The sequence below is a fragment of the Pan paniscus genome, chromosome 16 (genome assembly GCF_029289425.2).
Source record: "Pan paniscus chromosome 16, NHGRI_mPanPan1-v2.0_pri, whole genome shotgun sequence".
NCBI classification, from domain to species: Eukaryota; Metazoa; Chordata; class Mammalia; order Primates; family Hominidae; genus Pan; species Pan paniscus.
Window position 1 is genome coordinate 58,474,236 of NC_073265.2, and position 23,314 is coordinate 58,497,549.

At 35.2% G+C, this 23,314-nt stretch overlaps 1 protein-coding gene across 3 annotated transcripts in view; it reads left to right on the plus strand.

Moving 5' to 3' along the window:
* The window catches only part of GLCE (glucuronic acid epimerase), a 111,549-nt gene that overhangs the window by 50,122 nt on the left and 38,113 nt on the right, over positions 1-23,314 (plus strand). The gene's annotated exons all lie outside the window — the stretch shown is intronic.

Consider the following 23,314-nt stretch of genomic DNA (forward strand, 5'->3'; position numbering starts at 1 on the left):
ACTAGATTCAAGGGAAACATGATTATACATTCACTGGAAGTGTTATAGACTGATATCAAATCTGTTTGCCTAGAGCAGGAGTCAGCAAACTATGGCCTATGGGCCAGCCACCTATTTTGGTAAATAAAGTTTTATTGGAACACAGTCACACCCACTTAATACATATTGTGTGTGGCCATCTTAGCACTACATTGGCAGAGTTTTTAGTTGGAACAGTGTCTGTATGGCCCACAAGCCTAAAATCTGGCCCTTTTAGGAAAGTTTGCTGACCCTTGGCCTAGAAAACTGAAGCAGGGTATCTTATTCTGCTATGTAATTATAATACATGAAATGGTAGCTAACTGATTTTAGTTGTCAGTAAGGCTTGTTGTATGAAAACTTATTAGAGATTTAAATATGCATATAAGTATATGTGCAGATACAGGAACTCTAATTTCTTGAAGTGAAGGGTCTGTATTATTTCTTGGGAGGTGCTAGTTTTCTGAAGTAATTGATTTTTAAAATAAGACTTAATGTTAGCAGTTAAATACTATGCTTATTTTTTAAGTAGAAGCCTTCATTTTGCTTAGATTTTCAAAAATAAAAGTTTATATGATAAAGGTCAAGCTTGTTCTCATTCTAAAAACTATTCACACGAATGTATTTGATTATATTTGTCTCTCCTACTAAATTTAAACTGAACAAATAATATTTTGAGAGTGATGATTGTGTGTTTTTAATATCTGTTCTAGTAGTGTAAATGGTTTAGCATATATGAACTTAAATGAAAACATGCTAATATAGAACTACATTTAGTGGCTAAAGTTGGAGTTACGTTTCTCTCTGAGGTTTAAATGGAAACGCTTACACTTGTTTGTGATTCCTAAAATTATTAGTGTTTAAATAAACATAAGATAGAAGGAGAAAATAAAATTGGAGCCTAGAAAGTCTATAAAATCTTTGCTACCCTCCTCAGAAGTCTCTTGGCTGAAGAAAAAAAAAAGTATATTTTAAAAACATGCCATATAAGTTAGAATTTCCAACCAATATCATAAAGGAATTTCTCTGTTCAGGGCACCAAAATTAGAAACAAATTATTTTTGCTATTTCCCATGTAATTTTAAGAAAATAAAGTAAGCTTCTAAAATCTTCATCTCATAAAGAATGATTATTTGATTTGAAAACAGCCTCTTATATCCTGCATAACCTGAAATATATTTGGTTTCCTAATAGACTTGTGTGAGGTATCTTTGCTTTCATTTTCATAAAGTCAATTTAAAACTTTTTAAAATTTACTTTTTAAAGGAGGGAATCTGGAAACTTATCAGAAAGAAAATACTTTGCATCTTTTTGTGCCATCACACATTTTATATTTAAATCAGTATGGATTTAGAATTTGAGTGCTTATACATTTGAATTATGAAAGATGATAAAATTAAGCTGCAGAAGGGATGGAAATCTTGATAGCTTTAATATGTTAATGAGGCCACCTTAGCATTGTGTGTGTTTAGCTGTGGAGAGTATCTGATTTGTATACTAAGACTTATGAATAAAATAATCAATTTCTTACGAATAAGTAAAATTTCCTCTTAAATGATGGATGATATAAGAAGGTAATGCTAACATTTTTTGCATCTATTAAAATCATATCTTAAGACATCTTTTTTTAATTTCCCTGATTTGTGTTCTAGTTGTGGTACTTAAAAGTAAAACAAGGGGAAATAAACTCATAGGAAAGTTTATACTTTGATTTTCTCTTTCATATAATCTTAGATTATTTAGATTTTTCTAACAGCATAAAATATTTCATTATAAAATCAAATACTGAGTCATTGCCAATTTGATAGTATCATTGAAGTTAAATATGTGTACTTTAAAGACAGGCATAGAATTTTTTCTTTTAATTGAATATACTGCTTATCTTTTAAAGTATATGTGGCTAGATAAGAAAGGACCTGAATGGACTTGATTTGGAATTTTCTCTGTTCATGTCTTTGAAGGTATTCAGACTAAAAGAGAATGTCAGCTTTTTAACTTTGTAAAACCTGGTCCATATTACCGCATAGCTGTTAGTTACAGTAGCTATTTGCAATGTTGAATTTTTGAGATGAGTATTTTTACTGCTAACGATGTGGACATGTGTATTATTTTCATATAACTGTCAGGGCAGTAAAGAAACTAGTTTGGAAGTCAACCTCCAAGATTTATCCTCTTAGGAGACAGTGTTAAAAATCTTACTTTAGTTGACCACTATGGGGTTTTCTTTAAAATGTTAAATAATGTTTTCGAATAATTTGGTTTTTGTACCCATTTTATCTTCTACCAAATAAATTTTAAAAAATCAAGTTTATACACGTAATTTGCTATCAAGAAAGGTATACTGCATTTGAAGGAGAAGAATAACGTCTCTTTTTCTCTTGTTTAAAGCTCTTGAAAAAAATTTTATTTTGAAATAATTTTAGATGTACAAATAAGTTACAATGATAATATAGTACAGAGAGTTTTTTTAATATTCATTACTCAGCTTACCCTCATGTTAACATCTTACATAACCATGGTATAATGATCAGAACTAAATAATCAATAATGACTTACTAAAACTACAGACCTTATTAGAATTTCACCAGTTTTTCCACTAATGTTCTTTTTCCAGGATCCCATATTACATTTAGTTGTGTTTTTCCTTAGTCTCCTCCAATCTGACAGTTCCTTAGTCTTTCCGTGTTTCTCATGATTTTCACACTGTGAAAGACTCCTGGTCAGGTATTTTGTAGAATGTCATTCAATTAGAGTTGAGTTTCTCTGATGTTTCCTCATAACTAGATTGAAGTTACAGATTTTGAGACAGAATACCACGGAGGTGATGTGCCTTTCTCAGCACACAATATCAGAGGCCACGTGGTGTCAGAATGTCCTATTACTGGTAATGTTAACCTTGATCACTTGATTATGGTGGTGTCTATCAGATTTCTCTATTAAAAAGTTAATACTTTTCCCTTAATTAGTAAATATTTGGGGGAAAATGCTTTGAGGCTTCACAAATATCTTGTTTTTCCTTAAATTTTTGGCCACTAATTTTAGCATTTATAGGTAGATCTTGCCTGCAGCTTCTGTGGTGTTTTAGTGGTGATTTTCTATTCTCCGTATTTCCTCTACATTTATCAATTATAATTCTTCTGTAATACACAGTAGTCCCTCCTCACATTTATTTGCTTAATCATTTACTTATATCAGTGTGAACTCATAGATATTTATTTTATTCTCTGGATTAGAATCAAAATTCTGTTGTTATTTATTTTGTTGCTCAAATTGTTCCAGCTTCAGCCACTGGGAGCGCTTTTCAACACGTCATTGTCTTTTTCTTTTCTTTCTTTTTTTTAAAGCAATTCCTTACTTTCTGACTTTATGAGATGCTTCAGGCTCATCTTGTATTTTCCCTGCTTTAGTCCTGAAATCACTTACCTCTCCAAGGAACCCAGGTCCAACTTATTGGAGAATAGTATTTAGAAACCAGCATCTGGGTGCTAGGTATGTTCATTGCTACCGACGAGTTACTGCTTTTAGGCCTTTCAGGAGTCAGAGTTAGGAAATGTATACTGATATGGTTAGGCTTTGTGTCCCCACCCATATCTCATCTTGAATTATAATTCCCATAATCCCCACATGTTGAGGGAGAGACCTGGTGGGAGGTGACTGGATCATGGGGCAGTGTCCCCATGCATTTCTTATAATAGTGAGTGAGTTCTAATGAGATCTGATGGTTTTATAAGTGTCTGACAGTTCCTCCCTTACACACTTGCCCTCTTGCCTGCTGCCATGTAAGACATTCCCTTCTGCCATGATTGTAAGTTTCCTGAGGCCTCCCCAGCCATGTTGAAGTGTGAGTCAATTAAACCTCTTTCCTTTATAAATTACCCAGTCTTGGGCAGTTCTTTATAATAGTGTGAAAACGGACGAATTACATATACCAACTCACATACATACATCTATATTTGTGTTTACTTTCTGTATACACGCTTAAAATTTTAATTCATGCTGATACCTTCAACTCCAGTTTTGCACCACAGGGATTATTCTAGCATTTCCCCTTTGCTTATTTGTAATTTCTTTCTCCCACAGTGAGAAACCTGACTCTCATTCTCTACACTATATTTATGTATTTATTATACATATATAGTAGTTTCCAAATTGCTAATCCATACTCCTGTGAGAAACAAATTTACCAAATAGAATACAGTGTTTGTATACAGTTATTTTTATCTTTATTCTCACATTATCCAGCCAGAATGCTTTTTTCCAAAGTTAGTTGTCAGGTCTTTTCTTCTGTATATCCCCATCAGTCTACTATGCCATTTCATTTGTACCACAGTTAGATTCATTTTGTCACAATTCACATTCCATCTTGGGTTTCCCTGATATCCTGGTTATTTGCATTTAATTTGTATACAGTAAAATTCATTCTTTGTGTTGTAGTTTTGTGGATTTTGAAAAATGCATAGAGTCGCATATCTACCAACAGCAGTTCTGTGACCACCCCCGCACCCCCAATTTTTTTGTGCTGCCACTTTGTAGTCAGCCTCTCTTCCAAGCCCCAAATCCTGGCAACCCCTAATGTGTGTTCTATCCCTTTAATTATTAGCCTTTTCCAGAGTATCATATACATGGAATCATATAATATGTAGCCTCTTAGGTCTGGCTTCTTTCATTTAGCAAAATACATTTTAAGTTTCATCCATTTGTTGCATAAATCCTTAGTTTATACCTTTTTGTTGCTGAGTAGTATTCTACTATATGTACACGATTTGCTTATTCATTTATCTGTTGTGGGACATCTGGGTTGTTTGCAGTTTCAGTCAATCATGAATAAAGCTACTACATTTACATAAAGGGTGTGTGTGTGTGTGTGTGTGTGTCTCTGTGTGTGTGTATACATAAGTTTTCATTTCACTTGAGTGAATACCTAGGAGCAGGATTATGGGCCTTATCCTAAGTGTATAGTTAACTTTATAAGAAACTGTTAAGCTATTTCTAAGTGAATGTACAATTTTGCATTCCTGCCACCAATATATAAGAATTTTTGCTGTTCTGCATCCTTGTCAGCACTTGATATTGTGCAGTATATTTTTGCCTTTTATCTGTTCTAATGTATGTGTAGTGGCATCTTGTGTTTTTCTAATGACTCATAATGTTGAGCACCTTTTTATAGGTCATCCTTATATGTTTGTGAAAAGGTAGCTGGTCTCTTTTATTTCTCTGTATTTTCTTCTTTTATGATCAGCCAAGTAGATAGTCTTTCCAATATCTTTTTGACCAAATTAGCTGTTATTATCTCTGACTATTTAGCTATGCTTTATAATAAAATACACATTTTCATATATGAGTTTTGGTTATCTGTACCTGTTCCAAGGGAATGTCTGTATAGTTTTATATAGGTGAGTATTTGAATGATAATTTTATTGTTGTCTAAAGCTAGATTGCATCGTAGGAATCTATCCAAAGATTACATCTGTGACTGAAAAAACATGTAAAACAAGACGAAGTGTAATAAATACTGCTAGTGCTGAAGATTGGCATTGGATTGACAAATGTTATTCTAGAAAAATAAATTTTAGAGTCTTTGGTGAGATCTTTTCACCTTTGAGTATCAAATGGACAAAGAAACCTGATACTGTCTTGGGATATCTGTCAATATGGACAAACTTTGGTATGTTCTTACAACTAATCAGTTAATATTAGGTGAAAGAGATTAGAAATGAATGTTTTTAAACTTGGGCTACTTTATATAAACATTTAAACTAGCAACTTAAAATACTTAGGACTTATATTTAGTTTCTGTCAGAATGGAATGAAGACATAGCAAGTTTCAGTGGTAGTTTTCTACCCTATTTAAGCCTGATACTTACTATTTCTTTTTGTAAAGACCTATGTTTAACCCATTAGAATATGTGTGGGGATGCCATGTTATTTAATTAGGCCTTTCTATTTGTTTGCTATATAACAAATAGAAAGTTATACAGCAAACTGTATAACTGCTGTATAGTTCTTGCCCTTTTAAGAACTTTACTATATTACACAAATTAATATGCTTAGATTTGGAAAATACTGTATGCCTAGATTTGGAAAATAATATATGCCTTAAAGGATAGCATTCCTGTCACATTATGTGAGTAATTATGATTGATTCTGTTGATAATTCTAATTAGCTAAGTGAGTTCCCTATTTCAGTAGGAGATTGTTTCCTATTTCAGTAGGAGAAAGCCAAACGAAACAATGTTTTATTTACATATTCAGATTCTGAAAATAACTTTAGTATTAGAAGTCATTACATATGGGAAGATGACTTTTTCTGCTTTAGAATAAGCGTACCTCTTTAAATGTCCTATTTAATAGTGTGATCACATGACTGATATTTCTAATGGCTAAACCCAGTGTTGTTATTATGATGATGATGACAGTCTTTGATTTAAACCAAAGCCATTATAGAAAGGTCTGCCCTTTCCAATATAAAACTTATAAAACATATATATATAAATTACATTGGATGTAACTTGTGTATATATAACTTACATTAATGACTGCTGTAGTCATTGTATATATCTTACATTGTTGTCCCTTCTCAGGCCATATTTGTAAATGAGATGTATTTTTTGTTTGTTTTTTATTGATCCTTATTCCTAGAAATATAAATGAGATGTAAATAAGACCAACTGTTTTCCAAGACTTGTAAAAGTAGAAAAATTACTATATATACATATATTATAAATATATATTTTATTTCCTTTTTCCCTTCTCCTGAAAAGCAGGAAAAAAAAAAGAAGAAAGAATGTGGGTTTTTATTTGTTCTGTAAGGCCTTGATAGCAGCCTACTTCCTTGTTTATAGGAGACTAGGAACTTTGTGACTTCAATTGAGTATACTTTAGAACCTGAAACATAATAAAGTGGCACCTGCTAGCAGTTTTGCATGTATGACAGTTGACATTATTAATTTCACTTTCATTGTTGAAATCAGCACTTCTGAAATTGGGGTATTGAAGAAGGATGGAATTTAACTTCTTTTGAACAGCTGTTCTTTGGTTGACTCTGACTCAGACACTTTGTTTCTTTATTATTTTATTTAATTCTTAAATTTAATCCTCACAATTTAGTCTTCACAATTAGCCTACAAAGGAGGCGTGATTACACACATTTTACAAACAAAATGTATTCAAAGGAACACAGCAGGCCAGGTGCGGTGGCTCATGCCTGTAATCCCAGCACTTTGGGAGGCCGAGGTGGGCAGATCACAAGGTCAGGAGTTTGAGACCAACCTGACCAACATGGTGAAACCCTGTCTCTACTAAAAATACAGAAATTAGCCGGGCGTGGTGGTGCGCATCTGTAATCGCAGCTACTTGGGAGGCCAAGGCAGGAGAATCAATTGAACTCAGGAGGCGGAGGTTGCAGTGAGCTGATTGTGCCATTGCACTCCATCCTGGGTGACAGAGCGAGACTGTCTCAAAAAAAAAAAAAAAAAAAGGAAATTCACACTTTTATCAGCTATACTATATTGCTTCTTCTAAGACTAGAAAAATAGGCCAGGCACAGTGGCTCATTCCTGTAATCCCAGCATTTTGGGAAGCTAAGGCCGGTGGATTCCTTGAGCTCAGGAGTTCAAGACCAGCCTGGGCAACATGGTGAAACCCCATCTCTGCCAAAAAAAATACAAAAAAATTGGCTGGGTGTAGTGGTGCATGCCTATAGTCTCAGCTACTTGGGAGGCTGAGGCTGGAGGATCGCTTGAGCCTGGGAGGCAGAGGTTTCAGGGAGCCAAGATCAAGCCACTGCACTTCAACTTGGCTGCTGGAGTGAGACCCAGTCTTAAAAAAGAAAACAAACAGAAAAAGAAAAGTGATGAGAAGTGTTAGAAAATCTCTCTAAACTTAAGCCTGTGGGAGGGAAACTAATAATTAGACAAGACTGAAATTTCAACCTTATGTTTAATTAATAATTAGACAAGACTGAAATTTCAACCTCACGGGGCTTCACTTTTGGAAAACCTGTTTTATGTGTGTTATACAAGAGAACTGTCAGTATAATACCTATTAATGCTAATCATATGGCTAAATATCCATTTGATATCTTGGAAAAGATTATCTAATAACATTACTGATAATTGTTTTCTTAGAAACAAATTATCTGTGAATCAGAAATAACGCACATATCTGCATTGCTGTTAGCAGTAAAAATACTCATCTCAAAAATTTAACACTGCAAATGTAACTTTCTGATAGTCCAATTAAACTCTTAAAATGATACTTAGTATAATATTTGTAAAACAAACTCATATAGCTGCAAATAATACTTTTAAACTGTTTTGTCAATAAACTCATTTTATTGTAGATCAGTAAATTCTATTTCCATAGTGATTAAACCGTCTTTATCTTAATGGTATTGATAGTAATATAGTAATGTTATACTGTGAACATTAATAACTTCATGTAGAATTGTCAGTTGTAAGGGTTTTTCTTAATATTTTTGTTATATTAGCAGTCTTATTGTATACTTAATATAAATTTATCTATAGTCCAGTCATTATTTAGTATTTATTTCCAGCATATTAATATTCCCAAATCAATAAAATACATAACATGTTTCAAGGATAATGAAATTGTATAGACAGTTGTTTCAGTATATATAAGCAGTCAAACTGTAGATTTTCTGTTGAAAAAGTGATAAATGTTAGTTGACATTTGGTAAGGAAAAAGTCCAATAATTTAATATTTTTTAAAATAACATCCTAGGGTAAAGTATGTTGTAATACTAAGTAGTATATATAAAAGTAGTATCTGAGTCTGTGTATTTATTTCAGTGTTATAAGTAGAACAACAAAGTTAGAAAGCTGCAATGGAAAGCAAAGCCTTTGTAAGTAATCACAAGACTTGGGTCTAGTGTTGGTGCAGCCAGAACTAGTTGTGTGACTTTGGACAAGTCATTAAACTCTAGATCTTATTTTTTTGTTGTTGTTCTTTACAAATAAGCTGGTTGGATTACGGTTTTTAAGATTATTGCCAGTTCTGTGATTCTTTTTTGTTTTCACTTGTTTAAATTGTGTTAAAATACACGTAATATAAAATTTACCATCTGAACTATTTTTAAGTATATAGTTCAGTGGTATTAAATACATTCATAATGTTGTGCATCCATTTCCATTACTCTTTCAATCTTGTAAACCTGAAACTCTGTACTGATTAATCAGTAACTCCCCAGTTTTCCCTTCCCCCACTCCCTGGCAACCACCAATCTACTCTGTGTCTTTATGATTTTGAATAAGTACCTCATGCAAATGGAATTATAGTATTAGTGTTTTTGGTGACCAGTTTATTTCACTTAGTATAATGTCCTCAAGGTTCATCTATGTTGTAACATATATCATAATTTCCTTTCTTTTTAAGGCTGAAAAATATTTTGTTATATGTATATACCACATTTTACGTATTCATTCCATTGATACACTCTTGGGTTGCTTGCACATTTTGGCTATTGTTAATAATGCTGCTGTGAACACAGGTGTACCAATATTTCTTTGAGAGCCTGTTTTAAGTTCTTTAGGGATATACTGAGAAGTGGAATTGTTGGATCGTATGGTAAACTCTATTTTTAATTTTTTGAGAAACCGTCATACTGTTTTTCCAGAGTGGCTGTACCATTTTGTTTTTCTTATTTTTTAAATTTATTTTTCTTTCTTTTATACAAACCTGCACATGTAAGTGGCTGTACAATTTTACATTCTCATCAACACTGCACAAGAGTTCCATTTTCTTTACATCCTTGTCAGCACTTGTTATTTTCTGTTTTTTGATAGTGGGTATGAGGCAGTATCTCATTGTAGTTTTGATTTGTGTTCGTTAATGATTTATGATGTTGAGCATCTTTTCATGTGTTTCTTGGCCAATTATGTGTATATTCTTTGGTGAAATGTCTATTCAAGTTCTTTGCCCAGTTTTGAATTCGGTCGTTTGCTTTTTGTTGTTGAGTTTTAAAAGTTATCTATATATTCTGGATATTAATCCCTTATCAGATACATAATTTGCAAATATTAGCTCCTATTCTGTGAGTTGCCTTTTTACTCTGCTGATATTGTCTTTTGATGCACAACATTTTAAGTTTTTCATGAAGTCCAAATTGTCTATTTTCTCTTGTTGCTTGTGTCTTTGAGTAATATCCAGGAAATCATTACTAAATCCAGTATTGTGAAGTTTTTGCCCTGTTTTCTTCTAAGAATTTTATAGTTTTAGAATTTATGTTTAAGTCTTTCATCTATTTTTGCATATGGTAAGGATCCAACTTCACTCTTTTGCATATGGAGATCCAGTTTTCCCAACACCATTTGTTGAAAAGACTGTGCTTTTATTCCCCTTTGGGTGGTCTTGCCACCCTTGTCAAAAATTATTTGATTATATATTTGACAGTTCATTTCTAGGCCCTCTAGTGTATTCCATTGATCTATATGTCTATGCCAGTACCATACTGTTTTGATCATTCTAACTTTTGAAATCAGAAAGTGTGAGTCTTCCAACTTGGTTCTTTTTTAAGATTGTTTTGGCTATTTGAGGTCCTTTGAGATTCCATGTGGATTTTTGGTTAGGTTTTTCTATTTCCATGAAAAACATGTCATCAGGATTTTGATAGTGATTGCATTGAATCTGTAGATTGCTTCGTGTAGTGTTGACATTTTAACAATGTTATGTCTTCCAATCCATGAACATGGGATATGTTTCTATTTATGTCTTCTTTAATTTTGTTCAGCAGTGTTTTGTAATTTTCGTTTTACATGTCTTTCACCTCCTTGGTTAATTTCTAAGTATATTATTCTTTTTGATGCTATAATAAATGGAATTACTTTTGTCATTTTCTTTTCAGATTGTTCATTGTTAGTATATAGAAATTAACTAATTAAAAAAAAATTAGGCTGGGCACGGTGGCTCATGCCTATAATCCCAGCACTTTGGGAGGCTGAGGTGGGTGGATCACCTGAGGTCAGGAGTTCAAGACCAGCCTGGCCATCATGGCGAAACCCCATCTCTACTAAAAATACAAACATTAGCTGGACGTGGTGGTGGGCACCCATAATCCCAGCTACTTGGGAGGCTGAGGCAGGAGAATCACTTGAACCTGGGAGGTGGATGTTGCAGTGAGCCGAGATCACGCCACTGTACTCTAGCCAGGGCAACAGAGTGAGATGCTGTCTCAAAAAAAGAAAAAACAAAAAAAAAAGAATATGCCCTGGCTTTTAGAGTTGCCAGAGTTCTTGTGCTGGTTCTTTCTCATTGATGAGGGCTGATGTTCTTTTTTCCTTTGAAGTTGCTGTCCTTCAAATGGGACTTTTTGTTTTTATGATCTTTATTGCCTCAAGAGTTTGCCTGTGGCACAAGTTGCATGTGGTTGAATGCCTTTGTTTCTGAATGCTTTCAAAGGGCCAAGGTTCAGCTTTACACTCATGGGCTGCATGCTCTAACTCTGGGTGGCCTGGACTGAATCCACAGCTTTGTCCACTGATTCCTCGAAGCTGAGCCCAGGCTAGGCTAGAGGGGCTGAGGTACTCCCAGACTGCTGACAACAGCATTCCATGACGTATGGCAGCACGGGTCCATGGGCTTAAGTGCTCCTGTGGGAGCATTGCAGGTGGGAGGCATTCTGGCAGGGGCACCATGGGTGGGAGGCAGGGGTGGTGGAGGCACCACGGGCAGGAAGTGCTCCAGCAGGGTAGTTGAAGCTTTGCTGTGTGTAGGCACGACCAGACAGGGACTATGCGAGGGGCTGGTGGACAGCAGGGTGCACAGATCAGGCTCACCCTGGTCCCACAGGAAAGAAAGCCCTGTTCTCTCCAGGTCTGGCAGCTTATACAGGTCAGAGCCACTCCTTCCTAAGGAGCTGTTTAGGGCCTTGAACATATCCTGGCACTTGGCAACCCTGTGTGGGGTTCCCAGTTTCCTCCCCCTTCAGTCCTGGCATCTAGGTCATCTCTCTAACCTCTTTCAGTGTGATTTTCTCAGATTGTCTGTCTGGATTATGCCAGTTTAGTTGATACTCTGGTCTATCTCAATGGGAGAAGTTATTTCTGGCTATGACTAGTCAGCCATCTTGTTTGGGTCCTCTGCAACTGATTTCTGTTCATATCCTGCTCCTTTGCTGAATCCATAGTTGATTTTTTTTATAGTGAAAGGTTTAAAATAATTTCACATTCCTGTTTGTGTATTTTCTATAGCTACTTTCTTTGTGGTTACCATGGGATTACAATTAACATCCTAGGTTATAACACTCTAATTTGAGCTTATAAAAGTTTAACTTCAATAATATCCAAAAATCCTGCTCATCTACAGCTTTATTCCCACACCTGTCAGTTGTTGGTGTCACAAATTACATCCTTATACATTATGTACCCACAAACAAACTCTTAAATGCGGTAGTCTCTTAGGTTGTATAGAAAACAAAAAGTGAAGTTACAGACCATTATTACAATAGTAGGTTTTATGATTGCCCATGTAGTTAGCTTTATTGAGATATTTATTTCTGGTGTTCTTTCATTTTACCTTATAGGTTTCCATTGATCATTTCTTGCAGGGCAGGTCTAGTGGTAATGAATTCCTTCAGCTTTTATTTATCTAGGAATATCTTAATGTCTCCTTCACCTTTGAAGGACACTTTTGCCGGATATAGGATTCTTGTTTGACAGATTTTTTTGTTTGTTTGTTTTCCTTCTAGCACATTGAATATGTCAACCCACTGCCTCTGGCCTCCAAAGTTTCTGATGCGAAACATGATGATAACCTTCTTGAGAGTCCCTTGTATATGATAAGTCTCTTTCTTACTGATTTTAAGATCCTCACTTTGTCTTTGGCTTTCGATAGTTTCATTATACTATATCCCAATATGGGTCTCTGAGTTCATGCTACTTGGAGTTTGTTGAGCTCCTGGGATGTTTATACTCATGTCTTTCATCAAACTTTGGAAGTTTTTCATCATTATTCATGTGATCTCTTTGCCTCTTTCTCTTTTCTCCTCCTTTCAAAACTCCCACAATGTATATACTCATCCAATTGATGGTGTCCCACAGATCTCTTAGATTCTCTTCATTTTTCTTCAGTCTTTTTTTTTTCTGTTCCTCAGAGTCATAGTTGCAATTGTCCTATCTTAAAGTTAGCTGATTCTTCAGCCTGCTCAGATATGCCTTTGAATCTATATAGTGAATTTTTCATTTTGTACTTCTCAGCTCCAGAATTTCTCTCTGGTTCTTTTTTAGGTTCTGTAGCTCTACTGATACTTACACGTTTTTCATACATCATTTTCTTGGTTCTGTCTGCACCTTCCTTTAGTTCTTTGCACATCTTTAAGACAGCATTTTAAGAGCTATGGTAGATTTGCCATCAGGTCTTTTTCAAGGACAATTTCTATGATTTATTTTTTGCCTTTGAATGTGCCATACTTTCCTGTTTCTTTGTATGCCTTGTGATTTTTTGTTGTTGTTGAAAACTAGACATTTAAATCTATTAATGTGCTAAGTCTGGAAATCAGATTTTCTCCTTTCACTAGGGCTGGTTGTTTTAGTATTATTTTTATTTATTGTTTTTGGTTTTTGTAGACTGGGTAAGGAAACAGGGATCAGCCTATGTCAGAGATAGAAATATAAACTTAAGGTCTTCCCAGGTATTTTCTTTGCATCTTTTCCTGGACATGCATGATCATTTTCCAATTTTGTCCATATTTACAGTTGTTTTTGAATGTCCCAGTCTTTAATGTCTGGCTCCCAAAAGGAGAAAAAGAGAAAAATAAATACAGGAAGAAAAATTGGCTCTGGCCCTTTAAGTTCCCTGGAAGTCATTTAAGGGGAGCAGGGGGGCTCTTGCAACACCGGGAGGAGGTGCAACAACAATGGCTGGCAGCCTCTTTGACTACACCCATGTGATCTTTGGCAACAATCAGTGATCAGAGTACAGATCTCCATACCTGGAGGACAAGGTCCTTTTTGCCTACGTGGGCTCCTGCAAGCTGAGTACAAACTGCTCCAGGAGCACATGCACAGCTGCCTGCCAGGGAGCTAGGAGTGGAGGATGGCTTGCTGCAACAGTGTTAAGAGCTGAAAATGACCCAAATTAATGCACTTTATCATTTAGTCCTTCTCTTGGAAGTTGCAAGCCTTCAGTGGACTACAGAGTTCCAAGATAATTACTCTAGACAGATTCTGCCAGTGCAGTTGTTGTCTAAGTTGGGAGACAGATTCCTGGTGGTTCCTACTTTGTCATCTTTCTTGAATCCCTCTGTGATTTCTTATGGCAGAAATTATGTTAATAGTAAACTCAACATAAGTGATATAGTTTTTTGGTTCCTAATAAATCAGATTTTTGTTTTTTGTGTTTAGAATGGCAGCCCAAGATAACTATGCTGGTGGTTTTATGGCTTATGGTGCTGCATATACCCATAGTGATATAATATGTCTAAAAAGGTATGATTATTGGTATTAGGAATAAAAGCTTCATTAGCCAAATATTTTAAAGCTTTTTTTTTTTTCTTTTTTGCAGGGCAGAGGTGGAGAGGGGTTAGATTATTTCATCTGCCCTACAGTTGGCATAATAAAGAGTAAGCCCTTAGTTTTGGGAATGTATGCAGTAAGCTAGGCATCCTTGCGTCGGCTGTCATAGAAGTCCCTGTCCTCTTAGTCTTCAGTAAACATTAGGATATACCAGGACTTATATTCTGTACCACAGAGTTCAGCATTCAATTAAATATGGTCTTATATCATAGTCTAAATAATTTGTTAATAATTATAAGGTTTTGAGGGGCAGTTGTTATGCCTCTTGTTTGTACACACAGTGCCTAGTAGGTATTCAGTAAACACTTGTTTATTAGGTTATCATGTATAAGCAACAATTTTTTTGTGGAATAATGAAGGTCTTGAAACTTGAGTAGACATTAGACTGAAAGTATGCACAACTTCCTGTGAATTATGTGTAAATTTGTAGATTTGAACTTTGACTTGCATACTAAGGATTCTTTTACTGATTTCAGAGTGGTAGTGCTGATATTTCCTAACATTTACTGAGTACTCTCTCTGTGCCTGGCATCGATCTAAACAATTTACGTACATTAACTCATTTAATACTACCTTATGAAGTATTCTTTAAATCCATATGGTGTATGAGGAAACTAAGATATAAACAAGTTAAACTTTTTCTTAAATACACAGAGTTAATAAGTGATAGAGCCAGGATTCAAACCCAGAAAAAAACAGCTAAAAGCCTACATCCTTAACTTCTGTGTTATACTGCCTCCCAGTGTTACATATATGACGTTTCCAATTTTTATTGGACTTAAGGGCCTAAATTCATCAAACCTCCCTCCTCTAAACACATACACGTGTGCGCGTGTGCACAGACACACACACACACAGACACACACACACCTGTTTTAATCTTTTGTTATTAGATACAGTTATTAGACCATCTTGGGATCATGGCGTTTTCTGTAACTTAAACTACCTACCTTTAGGTGAATTGAGTTAGAATTGAGTATTTGACACAAATATTACTTCTATTCCAGATTATGAACATTTCAAAACTCTATTTCATAAGTAATAAACATGATTTTGGCAATATTCCAAACACTGCTGTTGTTGGAAGTGTTAGGTTAGATAGAATTCTGAGTACTTTATTAAGTTAAATAGACACTGACAAAGGAATATTTTTATAAAGATCTGATAAGCCTTCTGGTCTGTATAAACCCTGTCTGTCCTACAAGTGTACAAATGTAGAAGATAGCAAAATCTGAGAAATATTATAGTCAATTAGTCACTCCTAAAATGTAGCGTTTTTACTTTGTCCATAGTGTTTATTGCAAAACAGCATAGGAATAATGGAGTCTTAAGAGTAAAGCTCAGTTGCCAAATAGGAAAGCTTATACTAAAATGGATTCCAATTTCTTAGTGAAAATCAAAACTTGATTGCATAGAAAGTATAAGAATTTCATGTTCATGCACATCCCTGATCCATAAATCAGGACTTTTAATATAGATTTCATATCTTCAGCCAGAGTGAGCTTGCTTGCTTGCTTTTTTTTTTTTTTTTTTTTGAGGCCTAATCTTGCTCTTGTCACCCAGGCTGGAGTGCAGTGGCGTGATCTCGGCTCACTGCAACCTCCGCCTCCCAGGTTCAAGCGATTTTCCTGCCTCAGCCTCCTGAGTAGCTGGGATTACAGGCGCCCACCACCACACTCAGCTAATTTTTGTACTTTTAGTAGAGATAGGGTTTCGCCATGTTGGCCAGGCTGGTCTCGACCTCCTGACCTCAGATGATCCACCTGCCTCGGCCTCCCAAAGTGCTGGAATTACAGGCGTGAGCCACTGTGCGCAGCCAAGAGTGAGCTTTCTAATTAGTATATTCTTGAGTCGGATGTTAGTAGGGAAAAATGTGTATGTGTATAAAATATATATAATTATTGCCTAACTAAATCAAGGATGATTTATTGTTTAAATGTAATTTGAGTCAGTAGACCATGTGTAAGAGAGACATTTTTGCTAAGTCTCTAAGATTATGGGGAATATTTGTTACAGCCCCAGGCCTAGATTATCCTGACTAATTAATACCCTATAGAAAGGGTATCCAGATAATTATTAGAGACCCCTATTTGTATTGGAGAGAGAACATCAGTATTAGTGAAGCCCTATGATAACTCAAGTCACTAGTCTTAAATATGATTTGTTCAATGTAGAGCTGATACTAGAGTAGGTGTGTCAGAGAAAGCTTTCTAAGTATGCACAAAAACACAGTATTTGTTAGAATGAACTGTTAGATAACTAAATCAGGAGAGTTATGAACTTTCTTTTTTCATATGACAGAAAAAAAATTAGATAATCTTTTTTGAGTGAACGCTGTGAGCCGAACATAAACCTTGCAAGAAGCAGCAAGATCTGCAAGTATAGCTAAACCATCATTTAAAAAACAGTCTTTGTGTACAGCAAACTTGGGCATATATGCTGACCTTATACTGATAATTTCAATTTTGTTCTCACCCTTTGTTGGTTGTCCATGATAGAGTTAAATATGACTGACTAATCTGTATGGTTATAAAAGCACATTAAGGAATATAGGTTTAGTATGGTAGCATCAATCCCTTTTGTATTTTTATACATGAGAAAATTCCGCTTTTATTTTTATGAGCTTATGTGGAAACTGGGTAAGGTAAACAATGATACGTAAGAATATGACTGCTAGTAGAAGTAAATATAGGTAAGTTGCATTAGAGTACTGAAAATTGTCACATAAAGTATTTTCAGTTGATCTGCTAATAGATGCATTGAAAGCTAGCATTTGACATTTAAGCCTACTCTTAAAATAGTAGAGAAAGCTAGGAGGAAAGTTTTTCTTCTCCAAGGCATTATGTTCTTTCTCTACTGAAGTATTATGCTTTTCCTTCCTATAATCTGTCTGATAACATTTTTATTTTCTATGTATCTTCTTTGTATTTTATAGCACTGTGAGGAACTATAAGTTGTCAAAACCAGTATGTATAGATTGAAAAGTGACAGAAAGGGTAAATATATAGATGAACTATATTAATTGTATCAGACAATTTTTATGAGCTCTAAAATGTATGTGGAATTAAAACTCATGATATCAGCAACTCAAAAAGTGGGAAGGGTATACATAAAGTGTTTTAAGTTCTCAGAGTTAGCTATAAAGTGATAGAAGTACTGATTTGTATTAGACTGTAATTAGCAAGGATGGTTTTAATCATTAGGGTAACCATGATTGAAACAGTAAAAGAATTATTAGCTAGCAAAAGAAATTGAATAATGAAAACTACTTGATAAAATCAAAAGAAGGCAAGAGAGAAGAGAAAGAATATAAAACAGGTTAATTGGAAGAAACAAACAATAGGCTAATGGATAAAATTTTAAATATATTAATGACATCAAATGTAAATGGTTTAAATATTCTAGTAAAAGACAAATTTGTTTGAAAAATTTGGAAGACTAAATTTCTTTCTTTTTCTTATGAGTCAGAGTCTTGCTGTGTTACCCTGGCTGGAGTGGCACGATCTCGGCTCCCTGCAACCTCTGCCTCCTTGGCTCAAGCAATCCTCCCACCTCAGCCTCCTAAGTAGCTGGGACTACAGATGCATGCCACCACACCTAGCTAATTTTCTTTATTTTTTGTAGAGACAGAGTTTTGCCATGTTGCCCAGGCTGGTCTCAAACTCCTGAGCTCAAGCGATTTGCCCACCTTGGCTTCCCAAAGTGCTGGGATTATAAATTTCTTTAAAACCAAAATATATTTCATTTTCAAGGGATACACGTTACATATAAGAACACAAAAAGGTTGAAACTAAAAGGATTAAAATATACCATGCAAATGCTAATCAAAGGAAAGCTGATGAAGCTATGCTAATATCAGGCAAAGTAGACATTAAGGCAAAAAGCAATACTAGACGTAAAGAAGGTCATTTCATGATAATATAAAAGGTCCATACACTGGAAAGACATAATAATTCTAAATTCATGTGAACTTAATAATTTGGCTTTAAAGATATAAAGCAAAATATGACAGAGCTAAAATGAGTATGGCCACAAATTTCATTTCTCTAGAAGCTAAACCAGAGAGTCTAGCTGTGTGATTTAGAACAAATGAAGTGAGCCCACAATGTTTCCAGGCCATAGCACAGGAAGAGGGAACCCAAACAGCTCAGGAATTACACAGGTTTGAGTTTGGGTTCAGAGATGACAAGGAATGAAAATTATATCAGATGGAAATTTGCATCTACAAAAATAAATGAAGAGCCCTGGAAATGGTGAGTGTATATGAATAGATATAAAAGTCTTTTTTCTCTCATTTAAGAAACTTTTTTCTTAAAGATAATTGCTTAAAACAAGAATAATAATATGTTATGGAATTTTTCACATAAGTAGAGGTTTTTTTGTTTTTTTAAAGCAGTATAGTTAATATACCAGTAGTGGAGATAAAATGGAATTATGAAAATTACTTACCCAACAATGACAAAAAGAAAAAAAATGACAAAGATGAGACATAGTAAACCAATAGCTAGATAGCAGATATATACCCAATCATAGCAATAATCACATTAAATGTAAATGGTCTAAATACCATTAAAAAATGGAGATTATCTAATTTGATTTAAAAAAAATTTCATTTACATATTGTCTACAAAAACTCACATTGAATATAAAAACACAGGTTAATAGTAAACAGCTGAGGCTGGGTGCGGTGGCTCATGTATGTAATTCCAGCACTTTGGGAGGCAGAAGAGGGTGGATCACTTGAGGTCAGGAGGTTGAGACTAGCCTGGCCAACATGGTGAAACCCCATCTTTACGAAAAATTAAAATTAGCTGGGCGTGGTGGTGGGCACCTGTAATCCCAGCTACTCAGGAGGTTGAGGCAGGAGAATCGCTTGAACCCAGAAGGCAGAGGTTACAGTGAGCCAAGATCGCGCCGTTGTACTCCAGCCTGGGTGACAGAGAGAGACTCCATCTCGATTTAAAAAAAAAAAAAACGAAAAGTAAACAGATGAAAAAAGATATACCGTGTAGACACTAATAAAAAGAAAACAGGAGTTCCACAATTAGTATCAGATAAAGTAGATTTTAGAGCAAGAAGTATGAAGGACATTTGATAATATAAAAGGGGTCAGTTTACCAAGAGTATATAGTGGTCTTAAACATGTAGGCCCCTAATAATGGAGCACTAAAATAGATGAAGGAAAATTAATAGAATTCAAAGGAGAAATAGACAAATATACAATTATAGTTGGGGTCTGCAACATTATTTCTCAATAATTGATTCAGTTGAACTGTAGTCTACCACAAGAGGCATGATTTATCCTTGTTACATTAGTTTTAATGTTTCCATTCTAATTGGGAGTTGCTCTCTCATTAGCCAAAAGATTATTCCTGCTAACCCTGATTATCAAAGTAGTGTTAAAGTGCACATTCTATTCTAAGTGTCAACAACCAGAGATCAGTAAAAATAGCAAATACTTATTGGGGCTTACTAATTTCTAGATGTATTTGTGTCCTGTTGTTATTATAGCAAATTACCACAACCTTAGTTGCTTATAACAACACAGATTTATTTTACAGTTCTGGAGATCAGAAGTTCAAAATGCATATCACTGGGCTAAAATCAAGGGGCCAGTAGGATTATGTTCCTTCTGGAAGCTGTAGTGGGGATCTTTTCCTTACATTTTCTAGCTCCTAGAGGCTGTCTGTATTCCTTGGCTCATGGCTCCCTTCTAAAGAAGTAAAAAGGCCTGTATTTCAGATGGAATACTTGATCTGTGTAATCCATCAAGTAGATAAAACCACTTTTTTGGTTTATTGAAACAAGACCATGAAAGTAAAGTTTTGAAAAAGAAAACAAATTTTCAATTCGAATCCCCTTTGCAATTCTGATGACAGTTTTTCTCCTGGTGCTCTGCTTAGGTATGGGTAAGCAGGGGTGAGACAGATTTTATTATACTTTAGACTTTTGAAGACAAAATATCTAATTTTACCAAGTTTTTATGAGCAGCCAGAGATTTTGCCTTTGCTACCTAGTGTTTTTTGTCCAGTCATTTTTTTTTTTTTGAGATGGAGTCTCGCTCTGTCGCCCAGGCTGGAGTGCAGTGGCCTGATCTTGCCTCACTGTAAACTCCGCCTCCCGGGTTCACGCCATTCTCCTGCCTCAGCCTCCCAAGTTGCTGGGACTACAGGCGCCCGCCACCATGCCTGGCTAATTTTTTGTTGTTTTAGTAGAGATGGGGTTTCACCATGTTAGCCAGGATGGTCTCGATTTCCTCATCTCGTGATCCGCCCGCCTCGGCCTCCCAAAGTGCTGGGATTACAGGCGTGAGCCACCCAGCCTTGTCCAGTCATTCTTAAAAATCACATGTTAAGTGAGTTGATGGACTATTCGCTGAGCACTTGGCAACATCCTCAGCAAATGCCCTCATTTCATTTTGTTGTTGTTGTTTGTTCTCTAGATCTTAAAGGACTTTTTGATATTTTTATATATGCTTACGAGCTTTTCCCATTTAGGATGTACATGTGATTCAGATATCTATCTATCTTTTTTGTTTTGTTTTGTTTTTTCTGAGACAGAGTATTTCCCTGTCACTACTCAGGCTGGAGTGCAATGGCACGATCTCTGCTCACTGCAGCCTCCGCCTCTTGGGTTCAAGCAATTCTCCTGCCTGAGCCTCCCAAGTAGCTGGGATTACAGGTGCACACCCCCACGCCTGGCTAATTTTTATATTTTTAGTAGAGACAGGGTTTCACCATATTGGCCAGGCTGGTCTCGAACTCCTAACCTTGTGATCCATCTGCCTCGGCCTCCCAAAGTGCTGGGATTACAGGCCCAAGCCACCACCCCGGCCTCAGATTTTTATATATACGTTTGGATGGAGTAAAGTAGGCTATTGTCTGAGTAATTACCATTTCCTTTTATTTGCAAGAAAATAACAATTTTAATTATTTGAGAATGGACAACTTCCTGTGTCTGGTATGTTAACGAGTGAATCTATAGTGTCAGTCTGGTAGGAGAGTATGGTAGAATAGTCATTAATGCCTTTCTAACATCTAGTGCTGATCTAGGACTAATTTATGTTCTTAGTAATCAGTGATACTTTCAAGCAATGGCTCCTGAGATACATATTGTGTTATATTACGAAATGTCTTCCTAGGAACAAAAGTCTTGATTAGTCACTTGGTTTTATGGGATTGATATGACTACATGAATTGTGTGTGTGTGTGTATGTATGTATATCAATATGTCCATATGTTCTTACTCCTGAGTTATTTGTCATGAAAATAGAAATCATTGAGTTATGCCTTTATTTTGCCAGTTGTCTAAAATATTTCAAGTACTTTTTTAAAAAATGATGCGTTGCTTTCTAGCTTTTATTGTTACAGAGCTTGGAACCATTATACTTCCTAAACTAGCTGCGGCTTCTTACAGGGAAAAAATAAGTGTTTAGAATAGCAGAGTAGAATTTGAGGGGGGAATTATATTCACATAATTTGTTTATATGTATACTAGAAACAATTAGACAATTAAATAGAAAACAAGGGGGAAAAATCTATTCACACATGGCTTCTTCTCTCAAGGAGTTTATTTTTTGACATAAATGGAACAGCAAGGACCTGTAAGACATTTATCCTTGAGAGTAAGCTTTTGATTAGTCCAATGTCATAGACTAAATGAGAGTATTTCTGTTTGGGTGGAGAATATGCTTTTTCGGGAGGAGCAGCAGACAGTAGGAAGGGAGCCAAGAATACACAATTGAGAAACAGTTTTCTAACAGTGTAAGATGACTTACTTAACATTGATTATTAAAGATTGTAGAATATTCATATTTGGGCATTTTAGGATAGTTTCTCATTTTCCCAGAAAGGCTGAAAGAGGGCATACTGGCTTAAAATTTCATAGTCATCTTAAGGGGTTCCTTTCAGAAAAGTATGTTCAAGCTGGACATATTTAACTTTTGGGTGCTCTATCACCTCTAAGGATTTAGGTGTAAAGTATGTGAAAAACATGTAAAAGATTCCATAAAGCCCCCAAAAGTCTTGAAGTTTGACCTCCTCAGTCACTTCTTGTGACTAACATGGAGAAAAGAGAAATCAAAATTTTATTGACTTTATGTTTGTTTTTAGTTTATAAATTCCCCTTGTTTTATCTCTACATTCAGGCTCTGTAAATTTATACCAAGAAACTGCTAGAAAAATTACATTTTAAGTCAAGAAATAGACATCAATAACATACTTGAATGCTTTCTCCCTCCCAACCCCAGGCACTAGTAATGGGGGAAAACACTGATGTCATATGAGTCTTCAAATTCAGTATATGTTAAACTTCTGTTTAAAGTCACTTTGCTTCCTAGAGGTGGAGTTTCAGCACTAAGGAAAAAGAACAGTCTCTATCCTTATTACATATGTGCATTGTAGGGTATGATAAGAAGCTCAGTTTATAACCCAGGTACCCTATTAGACTGTTTAGGGACCATAGCTACTTTGTGGTTGGCTTAATAGAGAAGGAAAGATTTGTATAACATCTTAATTTCTTAATCAACATTTGCCACAATTTGAAACCTAGAGTTTATTATGATGTGTGAGTAATAATTTAAATTCTGTCTTAAGGAAGCAATTTTTAAAACATGAAGCAGTGTGTAGGCTACACGGTACAGCTTGTTGCAGGAAGAAAACTCATACATACGTACATATGAAATATATGTGATGCACATATACATACATATATGGAGAAGATTTTTTTGTTTTTTTTTTTTTGAGACAGAGTTTCGCTCTTGTTGCCCA